We start from the raw sequence: 13,627 nt of genomic DNA, 5'->3' as shown, positions 1-13,627 counted from the left end.
AGATTTAAATATAGAAAATACTGAAGAAGAGTCAGAGTTAAGTGATAGTGATAATGTTAAATGGAATATAGATACACTTCTTTTTCTTTCTGCTGCTCCTGTTAGTAGTCGCCACAGCAGATCATCCATTTCCATTTCTTCCTGTCTTCTGCATCCTGCTCTGTCACACCAACCACCTGCATGTCCTCTCTCATGACATCCATGAATCTTATCTTAGGCCCTCCTCTTTTCCTGTTACCTGGCAGCTTCATCATTAGCATCTTTTCCCCAATATACTCTGCATCCCTCCTCAGCACATGTCCAAACCAACGTAATCTTGTCTTTCTGGCTTTGTCTCCAAACCTTCCAACCTGGGCTGACCCTCTAATATACTTATTCCTATTCCTGTCCACCCTCATCACACCCAGTGCAAATCTTAACATCTTTAACTATTCCATAGCCAGCTCTAACTCCTGCCTTTTTGTCAATGCCACTTTCTCCAACCCATATAAGATAGCTGGTCTCACTACCCTCTTGTAGATCTTCCTTTTCACACTTACTGGTACTCATCTGTCACAAATCACTCCTGACACTATTCTCCACCCATTCCATCCTGCCTGTACTCTCTTCTTCACCCCTCTTCCAGACTCACCATTACTCTGAACTGTTGATCCCAAGTATTTAAACTCATCCACCTTCACCACCTCTACTCCCTGCATCCTCACCATTCATCTATCCTCCCTCTCATTCACACACATATATTCTGTATTAGTCCTGCTGACCTTCATTCCTCTTCTCTCTAGAGCATATCTCCACCTCTCCAGGGTCTCCTTCACCTGTTCCCTACTCTCACTACAGATCACAATGTCATCTGCAAACATCATAGTCCTCTACTCTTTCCCATAACTTCATGCTGTGACTGATCAATTTAATCCCTCTGCAGTTACTACAGCTCTGCACATCACCCTTATTCTAAAAAATCGGTACCAAAACACTTTTTCTCCATTCCTGAGGCATCCTCTAACTTTCCAAGATTTCATTAAACAATCTAGTTAAAAACTCCTCTGCCATTTCACCTAAACACCTCCATGCTTCCATATGTATGTCATCTGGACCAACAGCCTTTCCATTCTTCATCCTCTTCATAGCTATCCTTACTTCCATATAGATAAACAAAAAAATACATTCTGTTGATAAAAGGGTGTGAGGAAGGAAAAGGAAGAATATAGAAGACCTTAAAAAAGAAAAAAAGAAAGGGAAAGGATGAAAATATATTACTTAAGATAGAGTTACATTAAAGTTCTATTATTAAATGTGAATAGTTTTAAGAAATTGGAGAGAAGAATAGAAATATTGGAGTGGTGTAAAAAGTTAGATAGTGATATTAATATACTAGAAGACATTAGATTGTTGACAAAATTAGAAAAAATGTCACACATAAGTGGAGTGGGGTAAAAATGCTATATGGGATTAGATGTTACAATTGTTACAACAGGTAAAATTACTGTTATTGATATAAGATGGGATGGATGGAACACGTTATTAGAATTATTGCAGTACATGCATATGCACTAAAAAATACAGAGATGAGATGTTTAGAAAAATAATCCAATATGTAACAGTTAATATGGAGATAATTGTAGCGGGGGGGGGTTAACTGTAACTTAAGAGAACAAAACAAGAAGACATATGATATCAAATTATTAAAAGACATTATAAAATATGGACAGTTAAAATTTTGAAATCTAGAGACTTGGATATATAGAACAGGAGAAAAAAGAAGAGAAATTGACTATTTTTTTGTGTCAGAAAGTTTAGTAATAGTTAAACAAGCGGTACTACTGACAGGATTTTCAGATTGTAGGGCAATTTGGATTATAGTAAAAGGAAATGTTGACTGTATAAAAATAGGGAAATGTATAAAAAGAATAAATTAAGTAAAATGGGATGCTACAAGGAACAAAGATGGTATGAGATTATGGTGAGATCATGTAGAGATTGGGGAATTTTATAATGACTGGTCAGAATAGAATATTTATTGTATAAACAAAGATATTTTTGAAAGGAAAAAAGAAGAAATTGCACCATATTTAAGTAAAATAATTAAAGAGAATAATAGTGTAATGAGAGAAATGAAAGATTCTTCAAATAAATGCATAATACACAGGAGGAGATTATGAATATAGTAGAAGAATATATTAGGGTATTATTTAATGGACAAAGAAGAAAGACATGGAAGGAATGGAAGATATGTACTTTTTCTGGCATGGACAATAAGGACTTAAAAAATAAAAATAAAAGAACTAGACAGGTGTTAAGAGTACTGACTTTAGATTCAGCTGCAAAACCAGATAGAATAGAATATAGGATGTATAAAAATGTGACTGTAGAGCAAAGAAAATGGTTTATAAAGGTGTTAAGTGAATGACTGAATAAAGGTTTTATGTATAAAGAGCTATGCATAGGTGTTATTAGATTTATATGGAAAAAAGAGAGAAAAGAGAAATACAGTACTGGAGACCAATTGTATTAAATAATCCAGATTATAAGATGTTTATGAAAATTTTACAAAAAAGAATGGAAGAAAAAGTACATAATGTAGAAATGAACATGTGTTCAGTATAAAAGGTAAAAGAGTTCAAGATTTGTTATTAATAATTAAGGAATTAGTAGATGATATAGTAATTAGAAAGATTCTGGCAAAAGTTATGATGGGTGATTTATACTAAACTTTTTATTCAATTCATGCTTCAGTATTATGGGATACTTTTGATGTATACAGTAGAAGCAAAAAGATTAAAAATGTGTGTATTTCAGCATATAATTATAATATGGTGAAGATTATGATAAATGAATGGTTTAGCAAAGATATATAGTTAGAGAAGGGTATTAGACAAGGTTGTCCATTGAGTGGTACATTATTTGCATTAGTAATGAATGCAATATCTACGTATATGACTAAGGAGATGGTTGTTATGAGTTATACTTCTAGTGATGGGATAAAAATGCCTATTTTATTAAATTACGGAGATGATATTGTTATTATAGCAAAATATACATCGAGTATGTCTGTACTGATAAAGCAAATGCAAGAGATTATTCAGGTAATATGTTTTGTATTAAAAAAGACAAGAGTCAAGGTTTAGGATCTGAGTAGAAGATTGGGGAATTAAATTTAGTATGATAGAAATTAAAATTCTGGACAGCCTTGGGGGGGCGTGGCCAAGATGGGCTCTGAATAGCAGCAATTCTCTTCAGCTCTGTCTGTTTAAAATTTGTATGACAGGATTTTTATAGTAAATCTTATTGGAGGAACTTACAGTCTGAAGTAATAAATTCCTCTCATCTAGTTCTATGACTACATATAACAATTCTGAAGAAATTTTGATTTTTTCCTGTCAAGAATATTTTGGATACTATATCTATCTTCACTGACAACAGAATGGCTACATCAAAAGCAGTACATCAAGAATCTTCTCTAAAGAAGGACTTACATTCTTTACTCATTACTGTACAAGAATTATCTACCAAAATAGATAAAATGGATTTAAAGATTGATATCTTTAAACAAGACTGCACTAAACAGATGGAAAAGATACACAAAGATCTGCAGTTACAAAAATCTCAAATTTCAGGTATTGAATTAGCACTAAATGACATTGACAGTAGAGTACATAAAGATGAGAATAATATAGACTTTCTAATAAAGCAAAATACATACCTACAATCCAAAGTGGATGATTTAGAAAACCGGTCTTGAAGAAACAACATTAGAATATTTGGCTTACCAGAAAACATAGAGGGAAACAATCTGTCAAAGTTCCTGACAACGTGGATACAAGAAGTACTAGACCTACCAGAAGCCTTGTCATATGGTATTGAAAGAGCGCACAGATCTTTTGCTTCATCTAAAACAAGTAAGAATAACTCTCCTAAGTCTGTAATTGTAAAATTCTTATCTTCATATGACAAAGAACTAGTGCTAAAAACAGCTTGGGCAAAAGCTCCTACTAAATTAAATGACAACATCATTAGTTTTGATAATGATTACTCTTCAAAAGTAATAGCAAAAAGAAAACTTTTCCTACCTTTAATCAAAGAACTCAAAAAGGCACAAATAAAAACTCATATTTTATTCCCAGCCAGATTAAACGTTTTTTTACAGGATGGTATCAAACTTTTGATGATTTAGATACAGCCCTTAATTTTGTTAACGCTAACAAAATAATTGAAAAGCTAGAAGATATGGAATGGGCAAGTGCAAGTCTTAAAAGATTAGCTGAAAATGACAACTGGAAGTCAGTCAAAAAAAAAGAAGCTAAAGAAATAAGGATTTGCTCCATTAATATGAAACTTTAAATCTAAACATAAGACTTTAAAGTAAATTCACAGTTGCAATCACATGTAAGTGTAATATTCTCTTCTCCCTTTTTTCTTTTTTTACTGTACTAAATATGTATGTGTGTTCATGTACTACATACTGTTAGCATAAATATGGTTATGTATGTTGAATGTGTTTAAAAATTTAATAAGAATACTATTGAAAATGTTCTTCTGGTATAAATGAAAGACAAGGGGAAATGAAAGCTGTTCATATGATCTTGTGTGAAATAGAGAGATCTGAATGTGGACGTTAATGTAATTACGAATAATGTTAAGCTTTCAGGGCTAGGATGTATGTAGAAACCATTCTGAATCTAATGTATTACTAATATCTATGCAAGATTAATGGGACTGCTTCTGTTTAATAATTATTACTTTAGCGATTGAACATACAATACGCGTATAGTCATTAAATGATGCATCTACATTTTAATATCTTGTTGATAACCCCTGAGAGACTCGTGCACTTTCCAGCTTTTTTTTTCACATACCAGTTTTGACAGTTGTTCCACTCGGACTCAAGAGACTAAAAAAAAAAAAAAAAATTCAAGCATTATTTGTTCCCGCTTTACTCAGAACAGCTTTGAAATCCAGCTCGAGAGGCTTCGTTCATTATAGGAAGAAGAAACATCCTGATGTCATCATTCTTGACTGTGCGACACAATTTTTATGAACTTTAACCTTATGGGTTAGTCGCACTGTCTTTTTAGAATGTTGAACTGCGGTTTCACCATAAATAAGTATATAAACACAAATAAACAGTTTAAACACTTTCATACATATAAACACATACATAAAACATATTAATACACAATAATCTTCATTTTGTAATCCCCTACCTGCATTTGTAAATATAGTTAATATAAAAACTACACTATATCAGATAACTTTATATACAGTGCTAAAGTGTACTAAATAACATAAATACATACTATGAAACATTCGTTGATTGTTAATGTATTTCACATAAACTTCATATATACAAAATTACTAAATGTCATATAAGAAAAAGAAATGCCAGCATATGTTTATGACAATCTTATCTGTAATTCTATGATTGTTAAACAGTTTATGAATAGTTTTAATTATGTTTCCTGTCTGTTGTAATTGCTTAACAATAATTGAACTTCAAGCACAGATATAGTAATTGGATATATTATATTAAATGTAATAGTAATTTAATGAATAGTTTAAAAGGGAAAGGGGGATAGAGGGAAGGAAACAGTGAAGAATATATACATTTTTTTTCTCTTTCTTACAGAAAATAACACTTTTTGACAGTAGCTGAGTTATTGTTGCTATTTGTTAGGAGGATAATTTGAGTGATATATGCTACTCGAATTAGGAGTATATAACTCCAGGAAGGGTTTTGCTAGACTTGTTATATTGATGTTTTGTTACAATGTTATGTTTTTCTTTTTTATGACGTTCACAATAGCAACATATTTTGAGACTCTTCAATATGTCTATGATTTGATAAGTATGTTTTCTAGCATTAGTGCTTACCAGAGAGGAATACAAGTGATTTACCTTGTATATATTTATAACACACAATATAAATGTTTCTTTTAAAGGGTATTTCAATAAATATTAATAGTCTAAATAATCCTTGTAAGAGAGGAAGCTTGCTCAAATATCTTAAAATACATAAATCACATCTTGTCTTTTTACAAGAAACACATCTAATATCCACAGATATTGATAAGTTAAATACCAGATATTATTCAATCTTAACAAGTTCAGAACACAGTGAAAAGAAAAAAGGAGTAGCTATTTTAGGGAATAAAACACTTCCCATGCCTAAAATACTAGAAATATACAAAGATAACAAAGGTATGTTTTGCTCAGTCACAATAGAACTAAATAAAAAAATATATACTTTAATAAACATTTATTGGATTCCAGGTATTGGTTCAAACACTGTCAAATTGCATTTAAATAAAATAGTCTTGCTAAAGGTAATTTAATTATAGCAGGTGATTTTAATTGTATATTAAGTGAAGTAGATACTAACTCCTCAGCAAAAAGAACAATTTCAACTTCAGCTAAATTACTATTGGACTTTATGCAATCTTTTATTTTAAAAGATATAAATAACTTTGCAGATGTAGATTCACTTCCATTCACTCACTATTCCCATAGACATAAAACAAACTCCAGAATAGATAGAATTCTAATATCAAAAGAATTAACAGATGATTTAATTAAAGTAAAGGTTATTTCATGTCCCTTATCTGATCACAACTCAATAACTTTTGAACTACTAATCAAAACAAACCACACTGTTATGATTAAAAGAATACCAGCATACATAACTAATTTGAAAGAATTTAAAGAATTTTTACTCTTAGAGATACAAGACTTTATCACATTAAATAATACTAATAATGTTTCTGAAGTTTATATTTGGGATGCCTTAAAAGCCTTCTTATATGGGAGAATTCTCTCGTGGTATAATAATAAAAAGAAATCCTGGGACAAAGAATTATTAGATCTACAAGGTAAATTAGACAAGCTAAAACTTAATTTAGATAGTAATACTGATAGACAAAACAAAGAGAAAGAAATAAGTAAACTAAATACAAAATACCTGGAGATCTTAAACCATAAAACAAAAATCAGAATAGAGAAATTTAAATTCATAACCTTCTCAACGAACCCTAGATCTTTAAATATCTTAGCAAATAAAACATAAAGACTTAATAAATTTAATCATATTAAGGAGATGTATTCCCCAAAAAAGAAGAAACTTGTGTCTAATATACACAATATTTTACTGGAATTCAAAGAATTCTTTTATAAGATAAATCAGAACTCCCAGATAATGGATTCAAAAGATTTGATTAAGACATTTATAATAAAGTATACTAAATATAGATTATCAAGAGATCAAACTAATAATATAGATAAACCTATTTCTTTACAATATATACAAAACCAGATAACAAAATTTAAATTACACAAAGTCCCCGGGAATGATGGCATTATCCCAGAATTATATAAATTATTACCTAAATCTGCTTTAAATATTCTGCATAAAGTATTTAATATTTCTGAAAGCAGCACATTCATACCCCCTTCTTGGAAATATACCTTTATCTCACCAATAATCAAATAAAACAGAGATCCTACTAAGTGTTCTTCATACAGACCAATCTCTTTATTAAACATAGATTATAAAATGTTTATGTCCATATACGCTGAGAGATTAAAAAGTTTTTTGCCATCACTAGTAAATGATGATCAAACAGGTTTTATTGTAAATAGAACTACTTATGACAATATAAGAAGAACAATAAATTTGATAGATTCAGCAAAAACCTCTAATAAAACTTTAACTTTAATAGGTTTAGATATAAATTGTGCCTTTGATTCAGTTAATTGGGACTATTTATTTATTTTGCTAGATGAGTTGAATTTCTCAGATAAGTTTATAAATCTTATAACAAACTTATATAAAGGGAGTCAGGCATATATCAAAATTGGCACTGTCATATCAGAAAACATTCCTATTACAAGAGGGACTAAACAGGGGTGGCCTTTATCCCCCCTTTTATTTACATTGATCATGGAACCATGGGCCAATTTGGTAAGAGATGATGAAAACATTGAAGGTTATAGGTTAAATTTAGATACTTCATCTAAAATTCAATTATTTGCTGATGATATTCTGATAACAGTAGGAGAAAACTACAGATCTATTCCTGCCATACTTGAAAATATTAATAAATTCCAAAAAATATCAGGTTTAAGTTTTAATAACAATAAAACTCAGATCATCCCTATTAATCTAAAACAAAACACAATTCAAAAAAAGTATAAAAATCTTATACCTCAAAATAATCAGATAACATATTTAGGAATTGTGATTACCAATAACATAAAATATATCATTCAATTAAATCTTAATAATTGTTTAAGTAAAATTGAAGATTCTATAAAAAAATTGAATAATTTAATCTTTTCCATGGATGAAAGGCTTTCTATTATAAAAATGACTATTCTTCCTAAAATGCTTTACATTATTCAATCACTTTTATTAATTCCCTCTAAAATGATAATTAAAAGATTTAATTCTTTGTTATTGAAATTTTTATGGTGTCCTAATAAATCCAGAATAGCTTTGCAACATCATATAAATGACTGGACAAATGGTGGTATAAGATTTCCTAACTTGGAACTATATTCTCTATCCTCAATCATTAACATAGTCTCTTTTCTAATTGATAACACATATTCTTCTAAATGGAAACAATATTTAATCTCGTTAGCATGGGACTCTTCTAACAAACTAAACATACAAAAAACACTAATGTTAAATAATCCTATTTTGTGGGTATTAAAAGATATCTTTACAGTACATTCATATAAATTAAATAAATCAAACTATTTGCTACTCATCCTTAAAACATTTAGGAACTTTATTTTTAAATACACTAATTACAAAACATGGATTTTCCTGCTTTTCCCAATTGCTTTTACTCAAGGAATATTAATCACGACTGATAATACAAAAATGCTATTATTCAAAGAGAAACATTTTGTTTATTGATCTCAATTAATAGACAAAGATAGGACAAAGTCTGTTGAGGAACTAACATTTGAATATGACTTCAACTCTAACTCATGGCTTTACATACAGGAATGTAAAAAATATATTATAAATAATTTGGATCTAATTCCCTTATATTTAATATATCCATTACCTAAAATAATTTTATTTATGACTACACTTATTCAAAATATAAACATTGACAAAAACAAATTAGAACACATAAACAAAATACTTAGAAATGATACAAATTTTCACACTGATAAATATTGGGAATATTTCAATAAAATGAATAACTATGCTCCTAAAGATCAAGACAAACAAAATATACTAGAATCAGCCTACTACACTACATCTTCCCTAAAGTGGAAGTTATACACCTGGAAATATATGCATAGGTCATTTATAACACCTCACATTCTAAATAAAATTAACAAGAACATCAATGGTTGTTGGAGATGCAAAGAAGTATTGAAAGCTGACTGGTCTCATATGTTCTATGACTGCAGTCTTCTAAAAAAATACTGGGAAGATATAAATAGTTTTCTTCAAGGTTTACTTACAGATAAATTCTTGATTTCTAAATCTTTAATTATATTTAACACTCCAATACATCAAAGTGTTAAAAAATCCAAATATACATTAATATGGAATATCTTAGCAGTAGCAAGGAAAATTATAACAATTAATTGGAAATCAGAAACTTCCCCTACGTTTCAAGAATTTAAAAATCTTACTGAAGTTTGCAGTCTGGAACTTTTGACCATTAAGTCAAGAACTAATAGAAATATGTCTAGAATTAATATGTGGGAAAATTTACTAAACTTGCTAGAAAATTATTGATTGTATATGAACAAATCAATAATTTAGTTTGACATTTATGTGAACATCATTTGTAAATAGTTATGTTGTTAGTTAGATATAGAACGATTGTGTTTTTTTTAAGATTGTTAAAAATGGAATACTCTATGTAATATATTTCTTTATTCAAATTTTAATAAAATTCTTTTTCAAAAAAAAAAAAGAAATTAAAATTCTTGGAATTAATTTTGGAAAACAAGAAGTGATAGAAATTAAATGGAAAGAGAAAACAGAGGAAATTTTGTTATCTAGAATTACTTATTTAGCTGGTGTTTTCAGTATTCCTTCGAAGTTAGAAAAAGAAATATATAATATTATTTTCACCTTTTTGGGGATCAAGATTTAACCAGTTAAGACAGGGGTTTTGTATATGAAAAAAGGTAAAGGAGGATTGGGATTAATTAACCCTATAGTGCATACAGCTTCTTTGAACTTATATAATATAATGAAATGTTTAATTGACAATAAAGGGTTCTTTATTAAGAAAACATCAAATTTGAAGTATAAAACACAATGGTTATTATTTTTCAGCTCAAAAAAAGAAGAATGTGTTGTAACAAGGAAATGGAAAATTATCAAGATAAGATTATCTTGTAAAAAATAAATGTGAAAGAAATTAAAAATGAAAGAAAAGAATGATATAATAAAATTATGGAAAATATTATGGGATATATATCCATGGAAAGATTTAAATATAGAAAAAAAAGAATGGTATAACTACAAGAATGACAAGCTGTAAGAGAAATATAGAGTGTCAAGATTTTTTATGGAGGTTGCGATACCCAAATTACTGGTAAAGGAAATTATTACATATAAAAGTATAAAAGATATAGTTTGTTTATATTGTGGTGATTTTGAAACTGGTATACAGGTTTTAGAATGTAAAAGAGTCAAAACATTATGGAAAAAAATTCTAGATAAGTATGTGGAGGAATTAAAAGACATGTGTGATTTAAATATGGATATGACTGAATTTGGGTTTTATAAAACAAAAGTATGGCACTAGGTGATTTGGTCATGTTGACTAATGTCACCAAAAATAGGTATGGGTAGTTACTGGTGATAAGTGGGTTGAGGACATGGCCTACTCTGACCCATGCCAGGGACCCGTGCTAATGATGGGAGGGATATATGTGCCCCTATTGGCCAGTGTGTGTGCCCGCCATAAAGCCCAGCAGCCCTAGGTCAATAAGCTACTGGCTGGCCTGTGTCTAGTCGCCCAGCCTGTGTTACCTGGGATAGCTCTGTTGAGCAAAAGCTGGATGTAAAATCAACCAAACTGCCAAACATGAACTGAGAATTGCTATGCTTAATGCAGGTTCACTTACAGGATACAGCTTGGAAGTAGATGACATGATGATATGGAGGAGGCTGGACATCCTATGTATCCAGGAGACAAGATGGAAGGGCAGTGCAGCAAAGCCACTTGGCTTGGGATCCAGAATCTACTACTCAGGTGGAGGGCAGGCTAGAAATGCTGTAGGAATTGTGGTGAGAGAGAGGCTTCAGAAGGCAGTAAGGGATATAATCAGAAATAATGACAGACTTATGGCAGTCAGACTCCAGTGTAATGATAGGGCAGTATTCATAATCTCAGCCTGTGCCCCATAGCAGGGTTGTGATAGTGAGGAAAAGAGTGCATTCAGAGAGCAGTTGCAGTACCTACTAGATAAAGCAGGACAACATGAATTGGTGTTAATAATGGGTGACTTGAATGCACATATTGGGACAGACAGAACAGGATATGAGGACTGGTTGGGTCCAGATGGATGGGGCAACAGGAATAAAGAAGGAGAAGCCATCCTAGACTTCTGTCTGGCAAATGGCTTGATAGTAGCCAACACATGGTTCAGAAATAGAGACAGTCACAAGATCACATACAAGAATAGTGAACATGTGACTCAGGTAGACTTCCTCCTAGTAAGGAAAAGGCACTGGGGCAGAATCCATGATTGCAAAGTCATCCCCAGTGAAACAGTTGGCCCACAGCATAAACCACTAGTTGCCACAATCAGCTGCAAGCAGTGGTCAGAGAAGGCTCTAAGGTCAGCAGAGACCAGGCTGGAGACCTGGAAGTTGACTGGGCGAAAGTACAACAGTTCAAGGAATTACTCAGGGCTATAGCACCCCAAGAAAAAAAAGGAAATAGGTGGAGTTGAAGAAGAATGGCAGCGCCTAAAAACAGCATGTGTTAGGACCACAGAAAAGATATGTGGCCAAGCCAGGTATGGAAATAAGGTACATGAGGAAAGCTGCTGGTGGAAAATGAGTGCAGGAAGAAGTGGGATATAGAAAAGACTGACCAGGCTAGGAAGTACTATTGGTTGGCTAAGAAGGAAGCTAAGAAAGAAGTTTCAATAGGAAAGAATAGGACATCGGAGGCATTGTGCCAACATCTGGAAAGGGACTAAGTAAGGGGCATAAAGAACTATATCAGGTTGCAAGACAAAGACAGAAAGATAAAGAAGATAGTCAGACACCCTTCTTAAAGGATTCCAGCAACAACCTGCTCACCACCCCAGAGGACATCAAAGGCAGATGGAAGGAGTATTTCCAGCAGCTTCTGAATGAAGAAAACCCCACAGAATCTGTACTGCCCTAGAAATATTGTACGATGAGAGAAGAAGAGGAGCTCACCCTAGAAGAAGTAAGAACAGCACTAAGGAAGATGAAGTCAGGGAAAGCAGCAGGCTCAGATGAGGTCACAGCAGATATGATAAAGATGCTGGGTGAGATAGGGGAGAAATGGCTCCTGATGGTACCAATAGCAGTGTGGAGAGAAAGGCGCATCCCAGATGACTGGAAAATAAGTATACTCGTGCTAGAGTACAAGAACAAAGGGGACATCCACAACTATGGGCCATACAAAGGCATCAAACTCCTATCACATTGCATGAAAGTTCTGGAGATGGTGATTGATAAACAGATATGCAGAGTAGTAAAATGTAAGATGTGAGATGAGCAGTTTGGATTCAGATCAGGATGCAGCACAATTGACCCGATGTTTGCATTGAGACAGATATTTGAGAAGAAGCTAGAGATGAGGAGGGAGTCCAAATGGGCATTCCTAGACTTGGAGAAAGCACATGACAAGGTCCCAAGAAAGCTGATCTGGGCAGTACTGCAATGGTTTGAAGTTCCAGAAACATTGGCAGAATTAGTGCAGGCTATGTACAAGGACACAATGACTCAAGTACAAACAGTGTACGGACTCACAGAGGGGTTCCCAGTGGGTGTGGGTGTACATCAGGGTTCAGCTCTGAGTCCACTGCTGTTCATACTGGTGATGGATTACATTAGCAAGCAGGCTGGAGGGGATGGATTAACAAAGCTGCTGTATGCAGATGATGTGGCATTACAGGCAGACTCTGAGCTAGAACTTCAGCAAATGACAGGAGAATGGAATGTAAATCTGAAGGCACATGGGATGAAACTAAGCATAGATAAGATGGTGGTAATGGCAGCAAATTGGGAAAATCAGAAGAAGCTGAGAATAGCGATAGAAGGGAAGATAGTGGAACAGGTAAACAGCTTCAAGTATTTGGGCGGAGTAGTTGAGGAGAAGGGTAGTCTGAATGAAGAGGTCAAAGCTAGAATCAGAGGTGCTGCAGTCAACTGGCATACAGTATCAGGTATACTCTATGACAGAAGAATGCCATAAAAGTTGAAAAGTAAGGTGTACAAGACAGTGGTGTGACCAGTACTACTGTATGGTACAAAAATCTCGGCAGTAAAGGCAGAACAGTTGAAGAAGCTAGAGGTGATGGAAATGAAGTGCCTGAGAAAGGTGATAGGATCCACACTGTGGGACAGATGAAGAAATGAGGACATAAGAGCAGAAGCCAAAGTAGC

The sequence above is a fragment of the Protopterus annectens genome, chromosome 2.part1, assembly GCF_019279795.1.
Source record: "Protopterus annectens isolate FY-2018-M chromosome 2.part1, PAN1.0, whole genome shotgun sequence".
NCBI classification, from domain to species: Eukaryota; Metazoa; Chordata; order Ceratodontiformes; family Protopteridae; genus Protopterus; species Protopterus annectens.
Note: the sequence above shows the minus strand (reverse complement) of the source record.